The sequence below is a fragment of the Mauremys reevesii genome, linkage group 3 (assembly GCF_016161935.1).
Source record: "Mauremys reevesii isolate NIE-2019 linkage group 3, ASM1616193v1, whole genome shotgun sequence".
NCBI classification, from domain to species: Eukaryota; Metazoa; Chordata; order Testudines; family Geoemydidae; genus Mauremys; species Mauremys reevesii.
Window position 1 is genome coordinate 41,499 of NC_052625.1, and position 13,674 is coordinate 55,172.

The window sequence follows — 13,674 nt, forward strand, 5'->3', positions numbered from 1 at the left end:
CAGAAGGTTGGATCCAGGGGGAAGACTCCAGCTCTTGAGTTTCTTGACTCCCTCACATGTTTTTTTCTCTCTCTCTCTCCTCTAATGTGTTGGCCAACACACACTCTGTCTCTCTGTCTCACTCTGTCTCTGTCCTTGCTTCTTCTTGTGTTGTCTCCCTTCATAGGACACGGATAGGAGTGCTAGGTGTGCATCCCCACAGGCTAGATCTCGGGAGCTATGAACAAATAGGAGGAGATGAAAATCATGCAGGGTATTGGGCGCTAGAGTGGAGCGGTGTCTGTGGATGTTGACTCAGTCTCTGTTCATCGAGCGGATGTAGATGGGATGGGAGAGGGAAGCAGGGATGAGGGCAAGATTAAATGCACCAGTAGTGCTGTGTGTAGTGATGGTACTTACTTGACTTCATTAGTTTCCAGAGGAATCATCCAGGAGCCCTCACCGAACGAGAATATGCAGAAGTGGATGTGAGCAGCCTGGACATCCTTCTGAGGAGACCTCAACAGTGCTCAGGTTTCTGCCTTCTGCCTAACTGGCTGTGAGTAAGCAGTGAGTGCTTGGAATTTTTGTACTCACTGTAATTTTCTTCATAGGCCATTTCCTTCCTTGTTTGGTATGGGGCACTGTGGGATTAAGGCTGGGGAAGAGACCGGAGTCATACTTGCCAACTTTCACTGGGTAGATAAGAACCCTGAATTCACAATATTCCAAAAATCATGCTAATCCTATTTCAAATAAGGCCAAAACAAGCCAATTCCTAAGAACCCCAGCACTCAATGACTAGATCTCTCCTGGCGTGCAGTCTGGGACTGTGGTGGGTCCGCTGTGCACCCCTGACTCTCTCTCCCGCCTTTGCCCCTGCTTGCCGGAAGTAGCAAGCTACAACGAGCAATAAGCTACAGGCCAAAACCAAGCCCGATTTGTATGTTTTATTTTCCCCCTTGAGATTTGGTGTGTGTGACCAGAGTCTGCTGTGCAAAGTGACTATTTCGGGTGTCGTTGCAAGGGGTGCTTACTTGCAGTCCTACCCAGGGGTGGATCTATAAAATACGGCGCCCCAAGCAGGGCGCTGCGCTGCGCCGCCTTCCCGGTCCCGCGGCCGGGCAGAAGTGTCTGCGGCGGGTGTGGTGGTCCCGCTGCCCGTGGAGCATCCGCAGTCATGCCTGCGGGAGCTCAAGCGGAGCCGCGGGAAGAGGGGACCCGCCGCAGTCATGCCTGCGGCAGGTCCGCTCGTCCCGGGCTCCGGTGGACCTCCCTCAGGCATGACTGCGGAAGGTCCGCCGGAGCCAAATGCCGCCCTGCCCCGACAACGCCGCCCCACGCGCCTGCTTGGCGCGCTGGGCTCTGGAGCCGGCCCTGGTCCTACCGGTGTAATGGGAATAGGGTTGAGGGCGGAGCCCCACTGTGTGTGGGAGGGGAAAATAAGAGCCTACCCAAAGTTGCTGACTGAAAGGGTAACTGATTTGTTTTCCCCCCTTGTGCTGGGTTTAGTAGCAAGTGAAAAGAAGTCACAGGCCAGAGTCTACTGCCCTCGTGCAATGGAAAGAGAGCAAGAGCGATGAGTCTGCAAGCGTTGTTGATGCGACGCAGAAGGCGTCCATCTGGGAGCGGAACTGCCACCACTCTCAATGAGATAAGTGTCTTCTTTGGTGATCGCTCTGCTCAAGGTCCATCTTGCTCCCGGTAGGGACGCCCTGTTAGCTGGGACTGGGTTTGTAAGAAAAGGTTCCTGACTAGTTGTGGTTACAAGGGAGACGATGTCCCCATTTTCAGGGGCTGCTCATGTCTCTGGCTAGGACCAGTGTGTCCTCCGCAGCATATTAGATCCAGGGGGATAACTCCAGCTGGTGAGTTTCTTGACTCCCTCCCACGTTTTTCTCTCTCTCTCCTCTGATGTGTTGGCCAACACACACTCTGTCTGTCTGTCTCTCACTCTCTCTGTCCTTGCCTCTTCTTATGCTGTCTTCCTTCGTAGGACACAGGCAGGTGTGTTAGGTGTGCATCCCCACAGGCTAGGTCTAGTGAGCTATGAACAAGTAGGGGACCGAAATGAGCAGGGCAGTGGGCGCTAGAGTGAAGCGGTGACTGTGGGTGTTGACTGAGTCTCTGCTCTAGTAGGGCTGATGTGGGAGGCAGGGATGAGGGCAAGATTTCACGCACCAATTGAATTTTTTGTAGTGAGGGCTCTTGCTTGGCTTATTTGCTGCACTTGTAGAGGAATTGTCCAGGAACAGCAGCCGGAGGAGAAATTGGCAGACGTGGGCCTGAGGAGCCTGGACATTCTTCTAAGGAGACATGAACAGTCCTCGGCTTTCTGCCTCGTGCATAACTGGCTGTGGGTAAGTGGTCAGTGCTTGGAATTCCTCATCTGTACTTGCTGTGATTTTCTTCACACTTTGTTTGCTTCCTTGTTGGGTGTGGGGCTCTTTGGGATTAAGGCTGGGGAAGGGACCAAAGTCACAATTGCTAACTTTCACTGGGGAAATGAACACCCCAACTTTGACAATAAGCCAAAAATCAAGATAAACCCATTTGAAAAGGCCAAAACAAGCCAATCCCTAAGAACCCCAACACTCAATGACTAGATCTCCCCTGGCATGCAGTCTGGGACTGTGGTGGGCCCGCTGTGCACCTCAACTAGCCGTCCCCTTTGCTCCTCCTTGTCCGTGCTTGCTAGAAGCAAAAAGCTACAAGAAGCAATAAGTTACAAGGCAAAAAGAAGCACAATTTCTACGTGTTTTCCCCACAGGTTTGGTGTGTCTGACCAGAGTCATCTGTGCAGAGTGACTATTTCAGGTGTCGTCGCAAGGGGTGCTTTCTACTTGTAGTCATAAAGGCGTGATGGGAGGAGGGTTCAGGGCAGAACCCCACCATGTGGGAGAGGCAAAAAGAAGCAGCTACCCAACATTGCCAATTGAGATGGTGACTGACTTGTTTTTCCGCTGGATTTAGTACCAAGGGAAAAGAAGTGACAAGTCAGAGTCTACTGCCCTCATGCGATGGAAAGCGAGCGAGAGTGATGGGACTGGGAGAATTATTGCTGCCTTGAAAAAGCCGTCCAACTGGAAATGGAACAGTCATCACTGTCAATGAGATAAGTGTCTGTTTTGGTGATTGCTCTGCTCACGGCCCACCTTGCTCCTGAAAGGGATGCCCCGTTTGCTGAGGCTGTGTTTGTAAGAAAAGGTTCCTGACTAGCTGTGGTTTTGAGAGAGAGAGAGAGAGAGAGAGAGAGAGAGAGAAGATCCCCATTTTTAGGGGCTGCTCAGTTTTCTGGCCAGGAGCGTGTGTCCTACGCAGCAGAAGGTTGCATCTAGGAGAATGAGTCCAGGTGGTGAATTGCTTGCCTTTCCCTCGTGTTTCTCTCTCTCTCTCTCTCTCTTCTCTAGTGTGTTGGCCAACACTCTTTCTCAATCTGTCCTTGCTTTTCCTTGTGCTGTCTCCCTTCTTAGGATATTGGCAGGCGAGCTAGGTGTGCACCCCCACAGGTTGTGTCTTGGGAGCCATAAAGAAGTAGGAGGGGATGAAAATCATGCGGGGCAGTCGGTGCGAGACTGGAGCGATGACTGTTGGTGTTGTGGGGCTAAGACAGATCGAAAGCGACGCAGGGAAGAGGGCCTTAATTGGGCTCTATGTAGTGCAGGAGTTCTCAAACTGGGATTTAGGTCCTGTCAGGGGGCCGCAAGGTTGTTATTTGGGGGGTTGTGAAATGTCATCCTCCATCCTAAACATCACTTTGCTTCCAGCATTTATAATGGTGTTGAATATACAAAAAGTGTTTTTAATTTATAAGGGGAGGGTCACACTCAGAAGCTTGCTATGTAAAAGGGACCATCAGTACAAAAGGTTGAGAACCACTGGTGTAGTGATAGTTCTTGCTTGCCTCTATTAGTTTGCAGAGGAATTGTCCAGGAGTCTCAGCTGGAGAAGAAGCTGGCAGAAGTGGACCTGAACTGCCTGGACATCCTTCCTTCTAAGGAGACATGAAGAGTCCTCAGCTTTCTGCATTCTGGATAACTGGCTATGAGTAAGAAGTCAGTGTTTTCAATTCCTTATCTGTACTCACTCTTGTTTCCTTCATAGGCCGTGTGCTTCCTCGTTGGGTACGAGGCTCTTTGGGATTAAGGCTGGGGAAGGGACAAGAGTCTTCTGAGCAAAGTGACTATTCTGGGTGCAGTTAAAATGGGTCCCTTCTAGTTGCAGCTGTAAAGTAGTAATGGGAGATGGGTTGAGGGCGGAACTGTGGGATACGGGAGATGTGAAATGAAGAGACTACGTGATATTGCAGACGGAGATGGTAATTTTATTTTTTTTCTTCCTTTTACTTCTTCCTTGGTACTAAACCCAGCAGTCACACATCAGAGTCTACTGCCGTCATGCGATGTAAAGTGAGTGAGAGCAGCGAGCCTGTGAGCATTGTTCATGCCAGGCAACAGCCGTCAATGTGGGGGTCGAGCAGACGCCACTGTCAGTGAGATAAGTGTCTGTTTTGCTGAGGGTTCTGCTCACGGCCCATATCAGTTTCTTGCCTTTCTCTGTGTTTCTCTTACTCTCTTCTCTAGTGTGTTGGCCAACACTCTCTGTCTCTGCCCTTGCCTCTCCTTGTGCTGTCTCCCTTCATAGGACACGGGCAGGAGTGCTGGGTGTGCATCTCCACAGGCTAGGTCTCAGGAGCTATGAAGAAGTAGGAGGGGATGAAAATCATGCAGGGTAGTGGGCGCTAGAGTGGAGCGGTGACTGTCAGTGTTGACTCAGTCTCTGTTCATCTAGTCGGGCTGATGTAGATGAGATGGGAGAGGGAGGCAGGGATGAGGGCATTCATAGAGCTCTGTGTAGTGACAGTTCTTGCTTGGCTTTATTAGTTTGCAGAGGAATCGTCCAGGAGCCCCAGCCGGATGAGAATGTCAGAAGTGGACCTGAGCAGCCTGGACATCCTTCTAAGGAAACAAGAATAGTCCTCAGGTTTCTGCCTTCTGCATAACTGGCTGTGAGTAAGGGCTCAGTGCTTTGAACTCAGTCATCTGTACTCACTGTAGTATTCTTCACTGACGGTGTGGTTTCTTGTTGGGTACAGGGCTCTGTGGGATTAAGGGTGAGGAGGGGCCAGAGTCTGCTGTGCAGAGTGACTCTGTTGGGTGTTGTTGTAAGAGGTGCTTTGTACTTTTAGTCCTAAAGGTGTAATGGGTAGAGGGCGGAACCCCGCCGTGCGTGAGAGGGGAAAAGAAGAGCCTAAGAGACATTTCTGACTGAGACAGTAGCTTACTTGTTTTATCCCCTGGTTTTAGTACCAAGCAAAAAGACGTCACATGTCAAAGTCTACTGCCCTTATGAGTGAGAGTGACGAGACTGCGAGCGTTGTTGGTGCCAGGCAGGAGCCGTCCATCTGGGAGCGGAACAGCTGCTACTATCACTGAGATAAGTATCTGTTTTGCTGAGGGTTCTGCTCACGGCCCACCTGGCTACAGGTAGAGACACCCCGTTAGGTGGAGTGGGTTTGTAAGAAAAGGTTCCTGACTAGCTGTGGTTTTTAGGGAGACACAGTCCCCATTTTCAGGGGCTGATGATTTCTCTGGCCAGGATCGGTGTGTCCTCGGCAGGAGAAGGTTAGATCCATGAGGATGACTCCAGGTGGTGAGTTGCTTGCCTTCCTCCTCTGTTTCTCTGTCTTCTCTACTCTACTCTACTCTACTCTACTGTGTTGGCCAACACACTCACACTCTCTCTCTCTCTCTCTCTCTCTCTCTCTCTCGGCTGTCTCCCTTCATAGGGCACGGGCAGGAGTGCTATGTGTGCATCCCCTCAGGCTAGGTCTCGGGAGCTATGAACAAGTAGGAGGGGACGGAAATCATGCATCGTAGTGGGTGCTAGAGTGGAGGGGTGACTGTGGATGTTGACTGTCTCTCTTCAATTGTCCAGAAGCAGCAGCTGAAGGAGAAAGTGGCAGACGCGGACCTGAGGAGCCTGGACATCCTTCTAAGCAGACATGAATGGTCCTCAGATTTCTGCCTCCCGCACAACTGGCTGTGAGTAAGCGGTCAGTGCTTGGAATCCCTCATCTGTACTGGCTCCGGTTTTGTTCAGAGGCTCTGAATTTCCTCATTGGACACGGTGCTCTGTGGGATTCAGACGAGGCAAAGGCACAAGTCTCCTGTGCAGAGTGAGTATCTTGGATGTAGGTGCAGTGGGCCGCTTTTTAGTTGTAGTGCTAAAGCTGTAATGGGAGGAGGGTTGAGGGCGGAGCCCTGAGGTGTGGTAGATGGGAGAAGAAGAACCTATGCACGTTGCAGACTGAGATGCTAACTGATTTGTTTTTCCCCCTAGTGCTGGGTTTAGTACCAAGTGCAGAGTCAGAGTCCACTCCGCACATGCCATGGAAAGGGAGCGAGAGCTGGGAGATTCTAAGCATTGTTGATGCCAGGGAAGAGCCATCCAGCTGGGAGTGGAGCAAGGACCACTGTCCGTGAGATAAGTGTCTTGTTAGGTGAAGGCTCTGCTGTGGTTATGAGGGAGACAAGGTCCCTATTTTCAGGGGCTGCTCAGTCCTCTGGCCAGTACCGGTGAGTCCTCTGCAGCGGAAGGTTGGATCCAGGAGGATGACTCCAGGTGACAAGTTGCTTGCCTTCCTCCCGTGTTTCTCATTTTCTCGCTCTGTCTCTTTAGTGTGTTGGCCAACGCTCTCTCTTAATCTGTCCTTTCCTTTCCTTGTGCCATCTCCCTTCTTAGGACACAGGCAGGCCTGCGAGGTGTGCATCTCCACAGGTTAGGTCTTGAAAGCCCTGGAGTAGTAGGAGGGGACGAAAACCATGGGGGGTAGTGGGTGCGAGAGTGGAGCAGTGACTGTCAGTGTTGAATCGGTCTCTGTTCAAGTGGGGCTGATGTAGATGGGTGGAAGAGGGAGGCAGGATTGAGGGCAACATTTCAAGCACCATTAGAACTGTGTGTAGAGATGGCGCATGCTTGGCTTTTGCAGCTGCATTTCCAGAGGAATTGTCCAGGAGCTCGAGCCGGAGGAGAAACTGGCAGAGGTGGATCTGAGCAGCTTGGACACGGTTCTAACCAGACAGGAACAGTCCTCAGCTTTCTGCCTTCTGAACAACTGGCTGTGAGTAAGCGGTCAGTGCTTTCAATTCCTTCTCTGTACTCGCTGTAGTTTACTTCACAGGCCTTGTGCTTCCTCGCTGGGTACAGGACACTGTGGTATTAAGGCTGGGGAAGGGACAAGAGTCTCCTGAGCAAAGTGACTATTTTGGGTGCAGTTACAATGGATCCCTTCTAGTTGCAGATGTAAAGTAGTAATAGGAGATGGTTTGATGGCGGAGCCGTGGGATATGTGAGATGAAGAGACTACGTGACATTGCCGATGGAGATGCTAATTTGTTTGTTTTTCTCTCCTCTGCTGGGTTTAGTACCAAGGAAAAATAAGTCACATGTCAGAGTCTACTGCCCTCATGCAATGGAAAGTGAGTGAGAGCAGCAAGCCTGTGAGCATTGTTCATGCCAGGCAAGAGCTGTTCATTTGGGAGCCAAGCAGATGCCACTGTCAGTGAGGTAAGTGTCTGTTTTGCTGAGGGTTCTGTTAACAGCCCATCTGACTCCAGGTACAGACACCCTGTTAGCTGGGGCTGGTTTATCAGAAGAGTTTCCTGACTAGCTGGGGATACAAGGGAGACAAGGTCCCCATTTTCAGGGGCTTGTCATTGCTCTGTTCACAAGCAGTGTGTCCTCCGCAGGAGAAGGTTGGATCGAGGAGGATGACTCCAGATGGTGAGTTACTTGCCTTTCTCCTGTGTTTTTTCTCTCTCTCTCTCTCTCTCTCTCTCCCCTCTAGTGTGTTGGCCAACACTCTCTCTCTCTCTCTGTCTCTGTCCTTGCCTCTCCTTGTGCCGTCTCCCTTCACAGAAGAGGGGCAGGAGTGCTAGGTGTGCATCCCCACAGGCTTGGTCTCGGGAGCTATGAACAAGTAGGAGGGGATGAAAATCATGCAGGATAGTGGGTGCTAGAGTGGGGCAGTGTCTGTGGATGTTGACTCAGTCTCTGTTCATTGAGTCCGGCGAATATAGATGGAATTGGAGAGGGAGGCAGGGATGAAGACATTAATAGAGCTCTGTGTAATGATGGTCCTTGCTTGGCTTTATTAGTTTGCAGAGGAATCGTCCAGGAGCCCTCGCCGGAGGAGAATATGTAGAAGTGGATCTGAGAAGCCTGGACATCCGTCTAAGGAGACATGAATAGTCCTCGGGTTTCTGCATAACTGGCTGTTCCTCATCTGTACTTGCTGTAGTTTCCTTCATAGGCCGTGTGCTTCCTCCTTGGGTACGGGGCTCTGTGGCTGCGGAGGGGCCAGAATCTGCTCTGCAGAGTGACTATGTTGGGTGCCATTAAGAGGGCCAATGCAGAGAGGAGAAAAGGGGCCTGAACCCTGATTACAGGGCGGTCACCCTTTCTTTAGTAAAATACTCCTCCTTTAAACTTGGTGTGGGTGGGGCGGGAAGTCCCCAATGTGAAAAGATCTGGAAATGAACAGGTAAGGGAGGGATCCTGCTGAGTGTCTCCTTTCCGATCAATCCTCCATCTCTCAGCGACACCCTTCTGGACTTACCTTCCTACCTCACCAAGAAAATAACTTGGTGCTCCCTAACCTTTACCAGAAAAGACCCCTCGTCCTTGTGACACAGTCCTGTTAGTAGGGTTAGGTGCACCCACGTGCTGGCTCTGAATACCACCGCATGTGATTACAACACCTGAACATCAACACATTTCAGAAAGGACCGCCACATCAATCCCTTCGGACGTAGCCCTAGGAATCTCCTCTGTCTATCTCCAAAGAGACACAAGGCCTGGAATTTGGACACAGCTGAGGGAGCTGTCCGAATGTCTACAGTTGAACACTCATCAGTGCGACGGTGTCTTTCTTGTGCACAAGAAAACAAAGGGTCAAAGTTGTGGTTGGTTGAGCGGTGTAAGTTGGGCAGGGGAAAAGGACTTGAGGAAGGATGAGGTGGAAGTGAGGGTCTGAAAGGAGCCCCCCACCTCACCTGTTCATTTCCAGACGGTGTGACATTTGCATGGTTGGGCCATTTCTTGGCTTTTTTGAGAAAAGGGGCGAATTTTCCCACGGCTTCCACCATCCCCCACAGCTGCCCCTTCGCCACACTATGTTGCATCTGACCTGGATAGGTCGCAAGTAAGATTTCACTTCAAATCTCAAAAAAGTCCAGTAGAAATAATTGTGGGGGAATTTCCTGTCACTAAGAGAAAGGGAAGCTCAAGCCTTCTCAAGGGGTGGGGTGTCGCTCAGCCACAGGCACAAAAAGGCTCCCCTAGTTTAAGCGTGCGAGGGATAAGACCTTACACCCTGGTTACAGGGCAGTCATTTTGCCCGGCGTGTCAAAGTGACCTGTGGTTTAATTTGCTTGGCAAAGGAGACCCAAACCTTCCTTACAGGGTGGTCCTTAAGCCAGGGGCGTTCGAATGGGGCTGTAAAGGAGAGACCTCCGTTCCCTCAGGAGAGCGTGGTCTCATTGCCCAGCAAGTGCCAGCGGCCCAAGAGGAGCTAGAAAGGGGAGACCTGCACCCTTCTCACAGGGATTGGTCAGTGGCAAAGAGCGTTTTAAAGGCTAGGTCCTAAGGAGCTCAAAGCCACAGAGACTTTGTGGTGATCTGTGTGTAATGTAATATCTCATTGTAAGGTGACAGGGCCAGCAAGAGTTAATTAACTCACAAACTGACCTTGACCCATGGCCGAACTTTAAAGACTGGTTACGAAGATCTGTAAAGGAATAGAGGTTTGAAATGCAGCCTGCATTGTTAGAGATAGAAGGGTAAATGTTAGCTCGGGTCTTGTCTATTGCTATAGCTGTGATTCAAAGATCAAAAAAGCAATATTAATATTTAGGAAGACACTGGAGTGAGATAGCGTTATTGTCTATATCGGGGACGGCAACCTTTCACAAGTGGTGTGCCGCGTCTTGATTTATTCACTCTAAAATGTATTACTGGCACGCAAAACCTTAATGTTTTTCAGAAGGGCTCTTTACTGTCTATCTCTATATATTATATAACTAGTGTTGTATTGTAAAATAAACAAGGTTTTCAAAATGTTTAAGTAGCTTCCTTTAAAATTAAATTAAAATGTTGATCTTACACCACTGGCCTGCTCCACCCGCTGCTGGTCTGGGGTTCTGTTCCACTAGGCCACCAGCAGGCTGTGCGGGGCAGTGCCCACATACAGCGGGTAGCTACCTTCTCTCTGGTTCTGGCCCATTCTCTTGCTCTCTCTGCACTGAGCTGAGGGTGGGAGTGGACCGATCACAGGGCTGGGGCTGAAGGGTCTGGCCCAGGAGCTAGAATGAGGGAGGGGGCTCAGGGTTGGGGCAGGAGGTCCGGGTGTGGGAGCACTTACCTGGGCAGCTCTCATTTGGTGTGAGGGGTGCAGGTGGGAAAGTAAGTGGGGGTGCAGGAGCGCCAGTTTGGTGTTCTGGGTGGGGGTGGGGATGTGCAGGGGTGCAAGATTAGGGCAGAGGACTGGGGCCATGTGAAGGGGGTTCAGGTGTCAGGGCGGGGGGGCTGGGTATGTGTGGGGATGCCACAGTCAGGGCTGGGGTGGGGGGGGTGAAGGAGTCAACAGAGGGCTGGGTGTGTGAGAGAGCTACAGGGCTCAGGGCAGGGGCCTGGGTGTGTGTGAGGGGGGGGCGGTCTCAGGGCAGAGGGCTGGGTGACTGCCCCCCTCCGCACCTCCAACCCCCCTCCGCACCTTGTCCCCTGACTACCCCCTCCTGGGACCTCTGTCCCTAACTGCCCCCCAAAACCCTATCCCCTATCTAAGCCTCCCTGTTCTTGTCCCCTGACTGCTCCCCTAGGAGCCTACCCCCTACCTGTCCCCTGACTGCCCCAATCCTTATCCAGACCCCCGGACTCCCATGCCCCATCCAACCACTCCCCACCCCCGACAGGACCCCCAGCACTCCTGACCTGTAAAGCCCCTCCCCCTGCTTCCTGCCTGCTGCAACCCCCTCCACACCCCTGCCTCCTGACAGCCCCCCTCAAAACTCCTGACTCATCTAAACCCCAGCTCCTTGTCCCCTGACCACCTCCTCCAGAGACCCCACACCCTAACTGTCCCCTGACCCCTATCCAGCCCCCACCTCCTGGAAAAACCCTGGAATTACCATGCCGCATCTACCCCCCTGTTCCCTGCCTGCTGCCTCCAGAGACCCCCCCACCCCTAGCCACCCCCCCCAGGATCCCACCCCCTATCCAACCAACCCTGCTCCCTGACTACCCCCACCCCTTACCCAACCTGCCCGGCCCCAGATCCCCTTACCATGAGCCTCCAAGCAGAGCCAGCCTATGCTGCCCCATTGGAGTGCACAGCCCCACCCCCTCAGAGTGCTGTGCGCATGGGGGAAGGGCTCTCGATGAGTGGGGAGCGTCTTTGCCTCCCTGCAGAGCCAAACGCTGCCCCACAGGAGCACGCAGCCCCGGACCCAGAACTCTGCGCGTGGCGGCAGGGATCCAGGGGAGGGGGCGGCGGCTTGCTGCGCTGGGCCCAGTGCTCCAGCCTGGGAGCATGGACCCTGCGGCTGGCTGTGCTGGCAGGATTTTTAATGGCACCCTGGAGTTTGGGCAGGCAGCCGCGTGCCATTGAAAATTGGTTCCCGTGACGTCTTTGGCACGCGGCTGCCAGAGGTTGCTGACCCCTGACCTAGTGTCTCTGTGGCTCCATGAGGGAAATCACTAGTGAGACCGTGTGGCCATGTGGGGTAATGCACAGAGCAGTTGCTGCAAGGAGCAACAGTGACACCGTGTGGCCACGCAGGATAATGCACAGACCATTTATCACGGAGCAACAGTGACACTGTGTGGCCACTCAGGGAAATGCACAGAGCAGTTTCTGCATGGAGCAACAGTGACACCATGTGGCCACGCAGGGTATTGCACAGAGCATTCCCCTCAGAGGAACAGTGACACCATTACCCTCCGTGGCCACACGGTGTCACTGTAGCTGCACGCAGGAACTGTTCTGTGCATTACCGTGCGTGGCCACACGGTGTCACTGTAGCTGCATGCAGGAACTGCTCTGTGCGTTACCGTGCGTGGCCACACGGTGTCACCGTAGCTGCACGCAGGAACTGCTCTGTGCATGATCCTGCGTGGCAACACGGTGTCACTGTATCTGCATGCAGGAACTGCTCTCTGCATTACCCTGCGTGGCCACACTGTGTCACTGTAGCTGCACGCAGGAACTGCTCTGTGCATTACCCTTCATGGCCACACAGTCTCACTATTCCTCTGTCAAAAATGCTCTGTGCATTACCCTGCGTGGCCACACGGTGTCACTGTAGCTCCACGCAGGAACTGCTCTGTGCATTACCCTTCATGGCCACACGATGTCACTAACTCATGCAGGAACTATTCTCTGCATTACCCCTGCGTAGCCACACGGTTTCACTATAGCTGCATGCAGGAACTGCTCTGTGCATTACCCTGCGTGGCCACACGGTGTCACTGTTCCTCTGACAGACATACTCTGTGCATTACCCTGCGTGGCAACACGGTGTCACTGTTGCTCTGAGAGAAATGCTCTGTGCATTACCCTGCATGGCCACACGATGTCACTGTAGCTCATGAAGGAACTGTTCTCTGCATTACCCTGCATGGCCACATGGTGTCACTGTTCCTCTGAGAGAAATGCTCTGTGCATTACTCTGCGTGGCCACACGGTATCAGTGTAGCTGCACGCAGGAACTGCTCTGTGCATTACCCTTCATGGCCACACGATGTCACTGTAGCTTATGAAGGAACTGTTCTCTGCATTACCCTGCGTGGCCACATGGTATCACTGTTCCTCTGAGAGAAATGCTCTGTGCATTACCCTGAGTGGCCACACGGTGTCACTGTAGCTGCACGCAGGAACTGCTCTCTGCGTTACCCTTCGTGGCCACACGATGTCACTGTAGCTCATGCAGGAACTGTTCTCTGCATTACCCTGCGTGGCCACACGGTGTCACTGTAGCTGCACGCAGAAACTGCTCTGTGCATTACCCTGCGTGTCCACACTGTGTCACTGTAGCTGCACGCAGGAACTGCTCTGTGCATTACCCTGCGTGGCAACACGGTGTCATTGTTCCTCTGAGATAAATGCTTTGTGCATTACCCTGCGTGGCCACACGGTGTCACTGTTCCTCTGAGATAAATGCTTTGTGCATTACCCTGCGTGGCAACACGGTGTCATTGTTCCTCTGAGATAAATGCTTTGTGCATTACCCTGCATGGCCACACGGTGTCACTGTTCCTCTGAGATAAATGCTCTGTGCATTACCCTGCATGGCCACACGGTGTCACTGTAGCTGCATGCAGGAACTGCTCTGTGCATTACCCTTCGTGGCCACACGGTGTCACTGTTCCTCTGAGTGAAATGCTCTGTGCATTACCCGTCGTGGCCACACGGTGTCACTGTTGCTCCATGCAGGAACTGTTCTGTGCATTACTCTGGGTGGCCATATGATGTCACTGTTCCTCTGAGAGAAATGCTCTGTGCATTACCCGTCGTGGCCACACGATGTCGCTGTTGCTCTATGCAGGAACTGTTCTGTGCATTACCCTTCGTGGCCACACGGTGTCACTATTCCTCTCTGAAAAATGCTCTGTGCACTACCCTGCGTGGCCACATGG

General features: G+C 52.4%; 2 long non-coding RNA genes across 6 annotated transcripts; both read left to right on the forward strand.

Moving 5' to 3' along the window:
- The first annotated feature begins 314 nt into the window (after positions 1-314).
- Positions 315-3,524, forward strand: LOC120400705. Its single transcript, XR_005596016.1, has 3 exons — positions 315-538; positions 1,492-2,339; positions 2,750-3,524. It is a non-coding gene; the product is annotated as an uncharacterized LOC120400705 (long non-coding RNA).
- A 383-nt stretch (positions 3,525-3,907) lies between these two features.
- Positions 3,908-10,073, forward strand: LOC120400699. Of its 5 annotated transcripts, none has more exons than XR_005596007.1 (6): positions 3,908-4,034; positions 4,349-4,987; positions 5,286-6,023; positions 6,322-7,102; positions 7,731-7,764; positions 8,139-10,073. It is a non-coding gene; the product is annotated as an uncharacterized LOC120400699 (long non-coding RNA). The 5 variants fall into 5 exon arrangements; XR_005596006.1 differs by having other exon boundaries at positions 3,910-4,034; positions 5,286-6,157; positions 6,322-7,113; XR_005596003.1 differs by having other exon boundaries at positions 3,910-4,034; positions 5,286-6,157.
- The last annotated feature ends 3,601 nt before the right edge of the window (positions 10,074-13,674 follow it).